This window comes from Zootoca vivipara, chromosome 2, assembly GCF_965207765.1.
Source record: "Zootoca vivipara chromosome 2, rZooViv2.hap1.1, whole genome shotgun sequence".
Classification (NCBI taxonomy): domain Eukaryota; kingdom Metazoa; phylum Chordata; class Lepidosauria; order Squamata; family Lacertidae; genus Zootoca; species Zootoca vivipara.
In genome coordinates, this window is record NC_142584.1 from 1332500 (window position 1) to 1348351 (window position 15852).

The window sequence follows — 15852 nt, forward strand, 5'->3', positions numbered from 1 at the left end:
CATGTTCACTGAAATTGGGGGGGGGTAGTCTATATGTAATGTCATTCTCTCAAACCACTTTCAGCTCTCTGAAAAACTATTGTCCACCTCCAGCCTCAAGTCTATAAACTGACACATAAATACCAACCAACTTTGACCCAAGAACAGCAGCACATGCTTCCTCTCTCTCTTTCTCTCCAATAGATTTACTCCATTTCCAATACATGTTGCTGCCCTGCCAGAGATCCCCAAACACCTTCTGACCAAATGCAACCTTCTGCAGGCATTGAGCCTCTATTAAAAGACCACATGCTCCCTGATCACCTTGGTTTTAGAACACCCTCCTGCTGCTATCAGATGCCACATTCTCCACATCCTCCAGTCACAAATCCCAACATGTTTTGATTTTGCATTTCCTTTGACCATAACTGCTAATCGTAACTGATTTTCAATTTCAACCTAGAAATGCTAGGCTTGGCTCCTATCAGTGATACAGGCAGCATGGGTGGATCACAGTTGCCCCCGCCGCGTCTCCCAACACTGTGAGTTGCTGGCATTTACCAAGTGGAGGTGGGGCGGGAAGAGACATGTTTGACCTGGTGTGGTGTGTAGCATGGGTGTACCCAGCATGGGGCAGGGGGGTGCAGCTGCCCCCCCAGAAGACCAAACTGCGGGCCCGACTAGGTTGTTGACACGGGAGAGGGGGAGGAAACGCTGCTGGTGCACGCTGCTGGTGTGCACCAATTCCCGCCCACTAAAGCCTTCGCGCCTCCCAATGGAAAGCCCTGCCGGGCGGCAACCTCTCCCGCCTAAGAGTTCTGCTGGGCTGGCAAGCGAAGGAGACATGGCTCCCTGCATTGGTTGCAGCCGCTGCCGTGCTCTGCCTCCCGGTAGGCTGCACTGCGATCGTCGGCGCCGCGGGCTGGGAATCGCCCCCTTCCCCCCTCCGCACCCCCCTACCCCCCCTGAGTTAGGAGTTGCTACTGAGACTCCTCCTGGGCCGGGAGAGGAAGTGCACCGACAGGAGCCAGTTCAGCCTCGGCGGGCAGAAGCCCGCAAAGGAGGAGTGGGGGGCGGCGCCCGAAGGCGGTGGTCGTGGCTGCTGCAAGGAAGCTGCGTGGGGGCGTTTGCGCCGGATTGCGGGCGGCAGGAGTAGCCCAGCGGCAGTGACCCTTCCTCGCCGCCCCCACCCCCGGCAATAGGAAAGGAGATGCCTTGGGGGGCGGCATAGCTCTCCGCTCCCCCTGCGTGCATTGCACTCTCCGGGCATTGGCTGCTGTTTCCTTCTTTGCAATGCGCCCCCCAGCCGCTCTCCCTTGCTGCCCCTGCCGAGGGCATTGAGGGCGGGGGGATTCGCTGCCGCCGCCGTAGGATCACAGCTGGGGGGGGCTCGCCATAGCTGCCAAGTTATCCCTTTTTTAAAGGGATTTTCCCTTATGCTGAATAGGCTTCCTCGCGAGAAAAGGGAAAACTTGGCAGCTATGGCTCGCTCGCTCGCTCGCCAGCGCTGTGCCACCCCACCTTTCCCATCTTTTGCTCCCTTGCGATGGGGAGGCGGCGGTGGTAGCTTCTTCTTCTTCTTTGAGGGTCTCAGCTTGGCAGGGGGGTCCCGAGTATCCTCCCAGGCCACGGGGGGATGGCCCCCCAGGACTAGCAGACCTCTGAGCTCCTTCCTCATCCCAGATATATAGGGTGGGAACTGGCAAGGCTTCGGGGGGACCTTGAGGAGGGAAAGTGGGGTCCAAAGGGGTTTTTCAGGGGGGTGGCTAGCCGTAAATGGATGGGAGCGGTGTTTTCAGAGCAGGCCCGTCTTAAGCATACCTGGCCCACACGCCTCCGGAAAGCAGCCTGAAGCCGATGAACAGCTGAGAGGCACGCCTGGGGCGGCCTCCGCCGCGCCTCTCAGCGGGCACAGCGGCGCCCCTGGTGGCCTGGCGCCCCGCGCCACCGGACCCGGGCCTAGAGACGGCCCTGCTTCAGAGCAGGGGAATTTCGTGTGAGAGAGTTTAGGGGGTTCATTTAGCGGCTGCAGCCGCCGTCGCAGAGTCGTCGGGCCCGCTGGCCCTGTAGCCCCGCCCACATTCCCACTTTGTGGCCCCTCTCCTCCTGTGCCTTGGCCCCACCCCTGAATGACCATGGCTTGCCCCCCCCTAGTTTTGATCCTGGGTACGCCCCTGGTGTGTAGCAGCAGAAACAGTAGATTGGCCTTGCCATCACAAGCCACACTGGGCCAAGATCCCTGCCTCTCGCCCCTTCCAATAAGAGCCAGCGAAAACTGTGTTGGGCTGCTGAGAGAGCAAAGATGCCCCACTTCACAGGTAACTGCAACTGTCTCCTATGTGTACAGCCATGCAATAAATTAACCACGAAACAGGTAGATCATATCCACACCATGCCTGTTTCATGGTAGCTTTATTGCAGTGCTGTTATACACAGAAGCTAAGCCCAAGATGTTTGGGTATTTTAAAAAAATTGTTGAATTGACTACAGTCAAACTTCAGTTCCCAAATGCCTCCGTTTTGAAAAGTTCCAGCTCCCAAATGAATGGGTTTCCAGAACAGATTACGTTTGACAACTGAGGTTTGATTGTATTTGGTTTTAAATATTTAACTGTTTCATTAATTTTATAATTTTATTAAACAATTCATATAGTATTATTTTAAAAAGAAACAGTTAAATCAATTAAAATACAAATTACACCATGCAAAGTGCATGATATACTGTGGTACCTCGGGTTACAGACGCTTCGGGTTACAGACACTTCACATTACAGACTCTGCTAACCCAGAAATAGCACCTCAGGTTAAGAACTTTGCTTCAGGATGAGAACAGAAATCGCACGGCTATGGCACGGTGTCAGCTGGAGGCCCCATTAGCTAAAGTGGTACCTCAGGTTAAGAACAGTTTCAGGTTAAGAACACACCTCCAGAACGAATTAAGTTCTTAACCACAGGTAAAAAAGGTAAAGGTAAAGGACCCCTGACAGTTAAGTCCAGTCGCAAACGACTCTGGGGTTGCGACGCTCATCTTGCTTAACTGGCCAAGGGAGCCGGTGTTTGTCCACAGACAGTTTTTCCGGGTCATGTGGCCAGCATGACTAAGCCACTTCTGGCAAACCAGAGCAACGCCATTTACCTTCCGGCCAGAGCGGTACCTATTTATCTACTTGCACTTTGACGTCCTTTCGAACTGCTAGGTTGGCAGGAGCTGGGACCGAGCAACGGGAGCTCACGCCGTCGCGGGGATTCGAACCGCCAACCTTCTGATCAGCAAGCCCCAGGCTCAGTGGTTTAGACCACAGCGCCACTTGCATCCCTTGGATAAAGGTACCACTGTATAAACTAAGAACCCAACCGTCAAGTAGCCCAAGCATTCTTTCTGCACTGAATTCAGAACTTTGAAAGCAAAATTCCAGCCCATGTTCTTTCCAGAAAATGTTACTTCATCTGAAAAACATCTGTCTGAATTCTACGTTCTCTCAAATCAGTTTAATAAAACTTTTCCCCCATGATTGCGACATCCCAAGCAACTTTTAAACAACTGGTACCATACAGTCCTTCCAACATTGACTTTTTCTTTCTTTACAGAAACTAAAACACATTCTGCCAGATAACATTATAACATTCTTCCTGCTTAACTATTTCTTAGGCATTTCCTTAAACTAACATTAAAAGGAAAAAAGAAGGCTTCAAATAGGTTAGTGTGTGAAAGTAAGAAAAGGGAGCTTTGAAAATGAATTAAGGAATTGTCCATTTTCTTTATACTGACTCATCAGATTAAAACTTATATTAAAGGCAAAAAAATTAAATCACTTTATAGTTTAGTAGTCAGGAAATTATATTGTATTGCAGGATTTTGGCAATGATAACCCAAGACCAGGAAAGGAAGGAAATCAAGGCAGATTATGTAAGACAAACTCTCTCTCCCCCCCCCCCCCGTTCCTTGGACGTACGCAGCTCACAGAATTCCTAGCACTGTGCCTGCCCTGTCCTAGGGAGGAGGTAGCCAGCAAGAGAATGAGGCAAAGACTTCTCTGGAATCTTCTCTTGTGGTAGACCAGAATTTGCAGAAAGTTGAGGACCTGGGTGGGAGTAGGAGGACAGAGGAGGTGCCTGATCCTGGTGCAGCTGCAGACACTGCCCTGGGTATTTCCAGTGAGGAGGGGAGGGGAGGGGAGGTCTGTGCAGACCAAGGCAAGAGACTCCTGCCAGACCTTTTGCCTCCTGTCTCCTTTCGGTATTTGGGGAGGGAGGAATGTTGAAACCAGTAATTATGCTGTACTCCAAACTTGCCACCTAGGCCATGTGCCTCTTTTAACTCCCCCTGCCAGATCCAGCGCTGCAACAGCGCTTTCCCCACTTGCAATTCCCAGAAACTGGCATTCAGAGATATACTGCCTCCAACTGTGGAAACAGAAGGCAGCCACCATGGCTAGTAGCTATTACCACATACAGTAAGGCTATTACCACATACAGTAAGGCACATACAGTGGTACCTCAGTTTACGAACGCAATCCGTTCTGCGGAGGCGTTCGCTCACGGAGGTATTCGCGCACGGAATGCACGCTTCTGCGCATGTGCGAGCTGTGCAGATTGCGTCTGTGCATCAGATGCCGCGGAACCCGGATGTAAACACTTCCGGGTCTGCGGCATTCGTAAACGGAGGTTTTCATAAACGGAGGTAGTTGTAAACCAAGGTTCCACTGTACTGTGCAAGCACATTCCATAGTTTAACTCTGCTCCGTGTGAAGACCTACTTTGCTTTGTCTATCCTCAATCTTCCAACACTTAGGTGCTATCCACACTGTACATTTGAAGCACATTCACCACACATTTGAAGCATATGGCTCCCTCCCCCAAAGAATCCTGGGAACTGTTGTTTATTAAAGATGCTGGGAACCCTAGCTCTGTGAGTTGTAAGGTACAGTCTTAAACTGTGAGATTTATTGTCTTAAAAATCCAAGCTTCTTTGAAAAAAGTAAACCACAATCCTGGCAGATTCTGACATCACACTGAGTAGCCCCTTCCTGTTCTGCCCCCCTCACACAAAGAGAGGAGTGAAGTGGAAGTGATCAATATAATTTTTTAAAGTCAGATCTTGGCTTACCATACATGCATGCTAACATGGTCAATGTGTTTCTTTACACAGCAAGATGCAAATAAGCTTTTCCTGGAGTTCCTTATGATTTTGGCAAACACAACATGCTGTATCTTACCATTAATTGCACAATATACCCACCGATATTCTGCTTCCACTGTATTATATTACACCACACGACTTCACACAGATCTTACTCATCTTCTGAGCAACCACCACCCACTGTCCCCAAAGCTGCAGGCTGCACACATTTTGCTGGTTAGGCAATCCTCACCAAGGAAACTAAGTGGATAACGTATTTGAAACACTTCCCCTTTATTACAGTCTCCACTGCCCCTTAGACCTTAGTATAGTTTGACAGGATGCCTCGTTGGGCAAGATTAAGATCATGATTTCTGATTTTCTAAGGATAAAGGTGGCGCTGTGGTTAAACCACTGAGCCTAGGGCTTGCTGATCAGAAGGTCAGAAAGCACATCAAAGTGCAAGTAGATAAATAGGGACCGCTCTGGCGGGAAGGTAAACGGCGTTTCCGTGCGCTGCTCCTACTGTTTTTATACAGCTTATGATTTTGAGACTTTGGGTAAATTACGGCATTTGTACTTGCATTATAATAGTATTATCCTTGTAAAAGGTAAAGGGACCCCTGACCATTAGGTCCAGTCGTGACCGACTCTGGGGTTGCGCGCTCATCTCGCATTATTGGCCGAGGGAGCCGGCGTATAGCTTCCAGTTCATGTGGCCAGCATGACAAAGCTGCTTCTGGCAAACCAGAGCAGCACACGGAAACGCCGTTTACCTTCCCGCTGTAGCGGTTCCTATTTATCTACTTGCATTTTGACATGCTTTTGAACTGCTAGGTTGGCAGGAGCTGGGACCAAGCAACGGGAGCTCACCCCGTCACAGGGATTCGAACCGCCGACCTTCTGATCAGCAAGCCCTAGACTCTGTGGTTTAACTCACAGCGCCACCTGGGTCCTTCCGCCCCGTAAAGTAGGTCACTATTATTATTATTCTGGTATTGCATGTGGAGGAGTGGAGCCTGAGATAAAAGCGACGAGAAATCAATAAAAATAATTTTTTTCAGTTGGAGGGTCACATTCCCTTCCCTTCCTAGACGGCCACAGGCCAGTAATGGGCGGGGCAATGGCAAAAGTGGGTGGAGAAACAAATATAAATGGTACCTTTGTACAGCTGGCCAGTTTCTACACATATTTGCACCCGTTTCTCTGTTCTTTATCCAGACAAGCAAGAGGCTAAATCTGAATTCAATGACATGTTCCAGTGGTGCAAAAATATTTGGGGTGCAAAGCAGGGCCAGTGCAGGAATGTGGCTTGGGGAGAGTTGCAATGGTCAGATAGGAGAAGTCTGCAGGGCTGCATTTGGTTCCTGGGCCTAAGGTTCCCAACCCCTGCTTTAAAGGTTTGTAAAAAGCAGCCACAGTGGGCATGCACACACACCCTAATCTCTGATTCAGGTTAGGACCCTGATGCTTTGGAAGTGAGGGGGTGGGGGATTAACCCTTTCTTGGGTGCTCTCTGCAACTTTACAAAGCCATTTTGCAGGAGATAAACCTGTAATTAGGCAATATGCCAGATGGGCATTTTATGCTAAAATGTTTCTTGCTAGTTTGGATACATGAACTGAGAGCTTTATGCTGCCATTATGCTGCACAAAAATGAACTGTTGTTAGAATTGAGCATTATTGTATTAATGACTAAACTTGACTATTCCAGGAGTTTGGTCAATTATTTGTTCCTGTAATAAATCTTATTGCTATGAAACGTTGTCAGGAGCAACAGTACTGTGAATGCATTCACTTCTGTGTGAAGCAGTATGACTGCATTAATGGCAGAAAAGGAATATACCAGGCATCCCCAAACTGCGGCCCTCCAGATGTTTTGGCCTACAACTCCCATGATCCCTAGCTAACAGGACCAGTGGTCGGGGAAGATGGGAATTGTAGTCCAAAACATCTGGAGGGCCGAAGTTTGGGGATGCCTGGAATATACAGTACCAAGGAATTTGATTTGATCTCCATGTTTTTTCATCTTTTTAGCACCATCCCCACCTGCCATCCCAAATGCTGTTTGTTTTATTAAAGAAAAATTACAGATACACATGTTTACCCTAATGGAGTGAAAGAACAACTGTGGGAGGATGGTCTTAGTAAAGAGTGCCAACTGGGGGGGGCAGGTAAGCACACCATTTGAATGATAACACCTATCAACTTGGGGGGGGGGTCAGCCCTCTCAAATATTTTATTGGGGGGGGTCAAAGACCCCTTGACCCCTAGGAGTTTGTCCCTATGGTCCCAGTTCAAACTGCCTCCTCCCCCATAGCTGCTTTTAACTAACTAACAGAAAAAGGAAATGATGGGAGATCTGTGATTAGATCATTTATTTATCTAACAAAAGTTATGTACTTGATTGTAGGAAAAATCTCTAAGTGGGTTATACAAATCTGAAATAAAATATTTAAATTATCTATGAAAACAGTTAAAAGCAAGTATTTAAAAACAATCAAAATATGATTACAATCAACAGCAACTAAAAAAGAATAAATGAATAATATCAGTTAATAAAATAATAATAGTTTGGACTGATGACCAGATAGTCAATCAATCAATATACTTTATTCGACCGATAGTCAGAAACAAACAAAAAAAAGCATTTCTCAATACAAAGATAAACATATAAAACTGAAGGCATCAGAGGGATACATAAAAATATAAAAATATAAAACTGAAGGCATCAGAGGGATACATAAATGGGGTATGACCGCGCTACTAAACCTCCTACAGATAACCCACATTCGATTATACGTTTCCGACACTTGAGCGCCAGGAAGAGGAATTTAGCCACTGAGAAGGTTATTTTCCCAGTGGGCTTGTTGAGCAAATATGTTGCCTGCCGTTCTCTTGGTCGGGAACTAAACTGAGATAAATACGGGTTTATAAGATATTGCCTTAAATCATTATAAAAGGGACAACTCAGTAGAATGTGTTCTGTGGACTCTACCTCACCCAAGGCACAATGGCACATTCTCTGACCGTATGGGACTCCTCCAAATCTTCCCCTCAAAACCGCCGAATCAAGGACATTCAGTCTGGCCGCAGTAATTAGTCTGCGGTATTCCACGTAGTGGATATCCGCCAGGTAACGGGCTGGTGCAGACCGATACACCTGCTCCCCTAAAAACATCCCAGATTTCACGCGGGCTATGTCCTCCTGTCTGGCGATATCCCCCAATCTCTGAGCGATCATCGCTTTAGCGCGGCTGTATGTCATGGACTCAATATAAAGGGAGGACAGACCACACTTTTGCACTTCCTCTACCACTTCCCTTTCCCATGGAGATTTAAAATTATCCCTCAGAATCAGGGGGGCCAAACCCATCGGTCTGAAACATAGTTTGAGCCATAGCCATAATTTCGCTTTCAGGGCCACATACGTAAAGGCTTGGCAACCGGTCTCCAATCTCATGATCACACCCGCAACAGAAGGGGGGATCCTGAGAATGGCCCTAAGGAATTGTGATTGGATAGATTCCAATCTTACAAAGTCCCTACGCGAACCCAAGGCAATGCCCACCAGCAGTAGTGGGAGAACTTTCATTTTAAAGAGTCGCAGGGCAACATCTACTGTTTGTGCCTGTTTCTTGGAATACAGGGATCTAATCAACAGAGCTGCTTTAGAAGCATTTGTGGCTATATATTCTCTGTGTGCCAAGAAGGACCTGTTTGATCGAACTATCTGACCCAGGTATTTGAAGCAACTAACCTGCTCTATGGGAATACCATTAATTGACCACAAATTAGGTTTTGGTCGAGCAGCAAAGACCATTATTTTGGTCTTGGCATAATTAAGATGGAGCTCATGTTGGGTCACGTATTCATGAAGAGCTCGAAGCATCCTCCTTAACCCAATGGGGGAGGTAGCTAAGAGGGTGGCGTCATCCGCATACAGGAGGACATTCAAGGCTCTACCTGCTAATTTTGGTGGATGGAAAACAGCATTGGTCATATGGGCCACTAGTGAGTTAATATAGAAATTAAATAGGGCAGGGGCAAGCAAGCAGCCCTGTCTTACTCCTCTAGTGGTGGCAACCGGATTAGAGACTAGCCCCTTGCCATCTAGCCTAATTCTCAGAAAGGTGTTTGTATGCAAATTCATAATCAGCAAAAGGAGGCGGCGGTCGATAGATGTCGCTGCCAGTTTTGTCCATAGCTGGTTCCTGGGGATTAAATCAAAGGCCTGCTTAAAGTCTATAAAGGCGACATGGAGGGCTTTTAGGCCTTTGCCAGCATATTTGTTGGCCAGATGGTTCAGGATTAGAATTTGGTCTGTTGTCCATCTTCCAGGGCGGAAACCCGCCTGTTCCTCTGCGATAATATTATTGCTCTCCATCCAGATCGTTAATTTATTGAGCAGAAATCTTGAGTAAATCTTCCCAATAACATTCAGCAAGCTGATTGGCCTAAAATTGGCCGGGTCAGTACGCGCCTACGCGGCCCTTTCTTATGTATTAATACAATCAGTGCTGAGAATAAATGAATAATATCAGTTAATAAAATAATAATAGTTTGGACTGATGACCAGATAGCAAGTTTGCAGCAGAGGTGGAGTGCAATCATTCTGCTTTGGTACTTCCCAGTGCAATCCCAGTGCATGACCCTCAAGCTCTTTAGAGTTCACTGGGATTTGCCTCCAGGTACGGTAAGTGGTTAAAGAACCACAGCTATTCTATAATCTGCTCTGGGTTTTGTTTTTTTTAATCCGTCTACAATACAGTAATATAAAAGGTTTTTTTTATAAAAAAAAAGCCTTATTGGATCAGAGTAAGGTTCACCTGGTCCAGCATTTTGTTTCCAAAAACAGCAGAAGTGATGCTTCCAATAACCCATAAGAGAATAAAAATGAAGACTGCTGAACTGTTAAAGACATGCTGTCTCAAGTTGACTTCTTGTTTTCAAAACAAAAATCAGAAAAGCATATTCCTGACATACTTTCTGAGGATCACTTACTGCAAATTATTTAAGCCCCTCAAAACACTCGCACTCTTGACTTCCAAGCAAGGGTATCAGATAGGAACACAGGAAGTTGCCCTATATAGCTCAGCACTGTCTGCACTGACTGGCAGCAGCTCTCTAGGCCAGGGGTCAGCAAACGTTTTCAGCAGGGGGCTGAAAACCACTGTCCCTCAGACCTTGTGGGGGGCCGGACTATATTTTGAAAAAAAAATATGAACGAATTCCAATGCCCCACAAATAACCCAGAGATGCATTTTAAATAAAAGGACACAATCTACTCATGTAAAAACACCAGGCAGGCCCCACAAATAACCCAGAGAAACATTTTAAATAAAAGGACACATTCTACTCATGTAAAAACATGCTGATTCCCGGACCGTCCGCGGGCCAGATTTAGAAGGTGATTGGGCTGCATCCGGCCCCCGGGCCTTAGTTTGGGGGACCCTGCTCTAGGGTTTCAGACAAAGGACATTCCCAGCCTTACCTGGAGATGTCTTGAGAACAAGAACATGAAACAGGTCACTGGCTCATCTAGGCCAGATTCCTGTTCTCGAGTGGCTAACCCATGGGAAGCCCAAGAGCAGGACCACAGAGCATGTTGGGGATTGAACCAGGGACTTTCAGCATGCAAAGCAGATGCTTTACCACCGAGTCCTTTCCCCATACGAAGTAGCCCTCTCTAGGTAGGCTCTCCCTCTCCGGGGGTCTTCAAGCAGAGGTTGGAATTTCATCTGTTGGACATGCTTTCCTGCACAGACAACCTAAAAGGTGCCTTAAGCCAGTGTTTCTCAACCAGTGTGCCTCCAGATGTTTTGGGACTACAACTCCCATCATTCCTGACCACTGGTCTTGCTAGCTAGGGATGATGGGAGTTGTAGTCCCAAAACATCTGGAGGCACACTGGTTGAGAAACACTGCCTTAAGCTTCAACTCTATGATCCCTGGTTCCTAACCAGGAGGTGTCACACCCACAGATTGGGTCCTGTATTCATCAGGTTGAATTCTGTGCTCAGCTTAACACTGTGATACCTGTATCTCATGTGTTGACTTGTCTTCTGCAAAAACAAAACTGCACTCAGGGGGAGAAATGAGATGGATTTTGTATATATACTCCATTTAGGTGGCCCCTGATTCATGACTGCATCTGATGAATTACACTTTTTAAAATTCCTGCTTTTAACAGTTTTTTATGGGCGATTCTAAAGTTTGTTTTATTTTGTACGTTACAAACCAATCGTATATAATTCTTGTAAAAGGAAAGAAAATGGAACGGTCTCTATGCCACAGAGGCACAAGCCACAGAGATATATTTTAAGCCTGTGAGGAAGCACACATTCTCGCTCTCTCTGTGTGTTTATGTGCGTGGCTTCTCGGTGCAACATCCTGTTAACAAATTTTCTGGAATTCCCCAACATGAATCCGCACACATGCTGCAAGCACATGCACCAGGACACACTTTCAAAGCACGTTTGTGAGCTGGGATTTGAATCTATTAGCAGTGACCTTTTTAGGAATAACTTTTTATTGGGTTTTTATAAACAAAGATCATAGGAATAATAAATGATACAAATAAATAAATAGACCAAGTCTTCTCATGTGATTTGTAAATCACAAAAATAGCATAATAAATGTGCAGAAATATCTACAACGTGTAGTTCATAGTGGTCAATGTGCAAGTTCTTGGTTTCTGAAATGGTTTAAACAAAAACAATGGGGGAACAGGGTAGAACAGTTAACAGATAACATTCAACATCACATAGCTAAATGCCTAATCAGGAGCTCTTGTGATTGTGCTTAGATTAAGTGTGAGTAATGTCGTTTTTCTTTTACTTTACCAATGAAATAAATATAAAGTGTTGGCATATTGATAAACGGGAGGGGGAGTGTTCAAATATTTTCTGCTTGAATTTAAATTTAGACCAACCAGATTGAGCGAAATGCTGGTGGAGATGGGATGCCCCTTTTCTGGAATACTGGCAATATGTTACGAAACTAAACAACACTGGAGCAAAGTCACCCTTCTTGATCTGTCCATGTGTCAACCATAGTTTATTTGTTAATAGCAGTGGCCCTTAAAAAAAAAAAGGCAGGGCGGCGAATTATAAATTCAATCTGGAACGAGACCCAAGCGAGCTTGGCAATGGCAGCTTCTTGGGAGTAAGACCCGCTGAACCCAGCGGGTGCTCGTAAGCGTGCACAGGATCGCCCCGCGTGCTCGTTTCTAAGGTGCCTTTTCCTCGGGACGGGCAGCCGAAGGTTCCCTGCGCCGCCACCACAGCCTTTTCCTCCCGCCTGCTAGGAAGCCACCTGGGCGCACCTGCGCGCGTTTCCTCTGCCCATAGTCGGGATGTGCCGTTGTCTCGCTCACGCCGCCGCCCCTGACCCAGCAGCGCCAACCCGCCCACCCCCCGGCGCCTCCAAGTCTTGCCAACCTGTTTGAAGCCGGGGTCCCTTCTCTCGCTTGCTCGCTGCGCTCCGCGGCCGCCTCCAAAGACTCGCCTCCCTCGAGCCCTTGAGTTTGTTCTTAATCCACCTGCTTTTAATCCCAACTTTCGATCTTCGGAGGGTGGCAACGCCGCCGTTCCCAGAAGCTGTGGGTGGATTTCCTACTTCGGACGCAGCTCTTTGGGGCGGGGCAGGATCTGGCAGGCGTCAGAGCCGAGCCCGGAATCGCTAGCGAAAGTAGAGAGAGAGAGAGAGAGAGAAGCACCCCAGTGATCCAGGGAGAAGGAAGGGGTCAGGGACGGACTGGGGGTGTCGGGCGTTGCTCTGACGCCATGGGCCTTTCCTCTCCGCGCGCCCGTGGCCAGCTTTCCTACGGTAGTACTATAAATTTCAGGAAGCCCGGGAGACTCCATTTGGCACGCGCGCCGGAAGAAACCACGCGCCCTGGTGTCGGCCTGAATCTTATTGTGCGTGTGTGGCTTTTGCATATTTCTGCTGCACTACTTAGTCACCTCCAAGACCCTCGTGGCAAAAGGTGATGGCTGGCTAAACTTAGGAATTACTGTTAACCGATGGAAAATATTTTTTTTATATGATGATTTGCCCTTTATACGCAGATCCAAAGTCCCTGTTGGTACATGGAAGCAGGGTCTCCCTGGTGGAAAGCGTTCAGAGACTGCTGATTAACAACGATGCCTTCAACAATGCCTTTTTGCTCTGGATATGTTTGGAAGAAGGAACTGGATAAAATGGCCGCACATTGTAAGGGGGATTCAGAGGTCTAAACTGAAACTTTGTGTAGCTTTGATGGTATCCCTGTTATCAGTTATCTCACAGTATGTGGTTGCTGCTGTTTAAGTTTATTTTAAACTGATTGCGTAGATTTGTCATGACCTTTGGCTAAGTATAATAAATTTAGTGATTATGACAATGCTATTAACATAACAAAGATGGCGTATGTGAAGATCTGCATCAGGATCTGCTGTCCCTGTGGAACCTGCCACCTGAGGCGATCACCTCACCTTGCCTCACGAGAGGCCAGCCCTGCTAGCCCCTTCCTGCTGAAGGAGCCCAGGAAGGCAAACACACCAATAACAATATCATTAAAACATTTTAAAAGCAGTCTAAAACATTTTCAAAAGAGTTTGGAGCAATCACGTTTTCCCAGCTAGTGGTTTCAGAGCTGCTTAAAACATATTTTTCAGCTATCAAATGCCTGAGCAAAGAGGAATGTTTTCAAATTCCTCCTGAAACTCAAGTGGTGAGGGAGACAGGCACACCACTGAGAAGAACCACTGAGAAGTCAGAGATGGTTTGATACTGGGGGAGGCTCTGTTTTACATCATGGGGTCCCAAGCCATTTAGGGCTTTGTATGTTAGTACAACCTTTACAACATAAGAATATAAGAACACTAGCTGTACCCGGCCACGTGTTGCTATGGCTCATCCCTGTGACTGCCCCCACTCTGTCCCGACCCACGAGCTATTCTGCCCCCTCATCCCCAGCACATCCCTGTGACTGGCCCCACCCCCCTCCCTGAACCCCCCCTCCCCCACCCCTTGGCTCATCCCTGCGACTCCCCCAGTGCCGGTGTCAGCGTATCCCGGCCTGTATGTCAGGTATTTGGTGGGGGGGGGAGGCAACGGCAGGGCGTGGGCTGCTTTTCGGCGCGGTGTCAGCGTGGCCCTCTATATTTGAAGGAGTGTCTCCACCGCATTGTCCAGCCCGGACAGCAATATCCAGCTCTGAGGGCCTTCTCATTGCGAGAGATGAGGTTACAGGGAACCAGGCAGAGGGCCTTTGTGGTAGTCGCACCCACCCTGTGGAACACCCTCAGCAGATGCCAGATAAACAGCTAGGTGATTTTTAAGACATCTGAAGGCAGCCCTGTTCAGAGACGTTTTTAGTGTTTGATGTTGCATTGCTACTGTATATTCCTGCGTATAAGACTACTTTTTAACCCAGGAAAATCTTCTCAAAAGTCGGGGGTCGTCTTATACGCCGGGTCGTATTTCTTATAAGGCGAGTATATCCCAAACTCTATATTTTAACTGGAAAAGTTGGGGGTCGTCTTATACGCCCAGTCGTCTTATATGCCGGAATATATGGCATTTTCCCAACATCTGGCATATAGAGGGCTGAAGCTGCTTAGGGCTTTGTAGGTCAGCACCTTGAATTGTTCCTCTCCCCAAATGATCCACCTACTGCCTGCCTATTGTTGTTGTTGTTGTTGTTTACAATTTTCTCAATTTAAGCTTTGTGATGCTAAATGATCTAGGGCCAGGTTGTCTGAATAAAATTGTTGTTGTTGTTGTTGTTGTTGTTGTTATGGACTACCTTCGCTCAAGCTTTATTGATGCACCAAACATTCAGGCAGAGCCATGTCCCATATTTTGTCTAACTCGTCTAACCCAACCTTTCATGGTAAACACCAAAGTTTCCAGTGTTGGCCAATCATGCTGCTACAGGTAATAAGTGCCACTGGAGAACTGTTACAAAATTCGGAGAAGTACAAATTTTGGAGGATGGTTGGATTTGATTTTGAATGGTTTTGCAAACTGTTATGGTAATTAGGTAAGCTTGCCTTTAAATGCAAACTGAATCAAATTTCTACCCCCATTCCTATCCCTGATACAGTCCAACTCTGAGTGACAGTGGCTCTCCAGATTCGAGACAGATGTACTTTCTCTTGTTTGCTCCCTGAAACTTTTTACTGGGCATGCCGTGGTAGGGCGTGTCATTTAAGGACGATTTTTTTTTCTAGAATTTGCTCAATGAGGGGTTCTAAAAATATGTTATTGCACATGAGGAATCCAAATCTGCAATTATTTTTATGATTGGTTGATGTTTAGCTTGGTAAATTGAGATCTGTTTGAAATACACTAAAAAAAAGCCGAAAACTCGCATTTTGAAGCGAAGTTAAAGTTTTTAATCATTTTATACAAGTGAAAATATAAAGAAATTTTGTTTCCAGCTGTAACAACATATCATTACTTTATCATATAATGTCCTATTATAGTAAAAAAGAAAGAAAAAAGAAAAATAAATTAACAACTTCAAGGGCTGGTATCACATAGAATCATAGAATCGTAGAGTTGGAAGAGACCACAAGGGCCATCCAGTCCAACCCCCTGCCGAGCAGGAAACACCATCAAAGCATTCTTGACATATGCCTGTCAAGCCTCTGCTTAAAGACCTCCAAAGAAGGAGACTCCACCACACTCCTTGGTAGCAAATTCCACTGCTGAACAGCTCTTACTGTCAGGAAGTTCTTCCTAATGTTTAGGTGGAATCTTCTT

The 15852-nt window shown here is 46.8% G+C and overlaps 1 protein-coding gene and 1 long non-coding RNA gene across 2 annotated transcripts in view; one reads left to right on the forward strand and one right to left on the reverse strand.

Moving 5' to 3' along the window:
• Positions 1 to 12953, reverse strand: part of STAT6 (signal transducer and activator of transcription 6) — a 76108-nt gene extending 63155 nt beyond the window's left edge. The window contains exon 1 of the mRNA XM_035102095.3: positions 12540 to 12953. The gene's annotated coding sequence lies outside the window, so the exon portion shown is untranslated. The remainder of the gene's footprint in view (positions 1 to 12539) is intronic.
• Positions 12936 to 13501, forward strand: LOC148686687 (uncharacterized). Its single transcript, XR_015948342.1, has 2 exons — positions 12936 to 13087; positions 13170 to 13501. It is a non-coding gene; the product is annotated as an uncharacterized LOC148686687 (long non-coding RNA).
• Positions 13502 to 15852: the final 2351 nt, after the last annotated feature.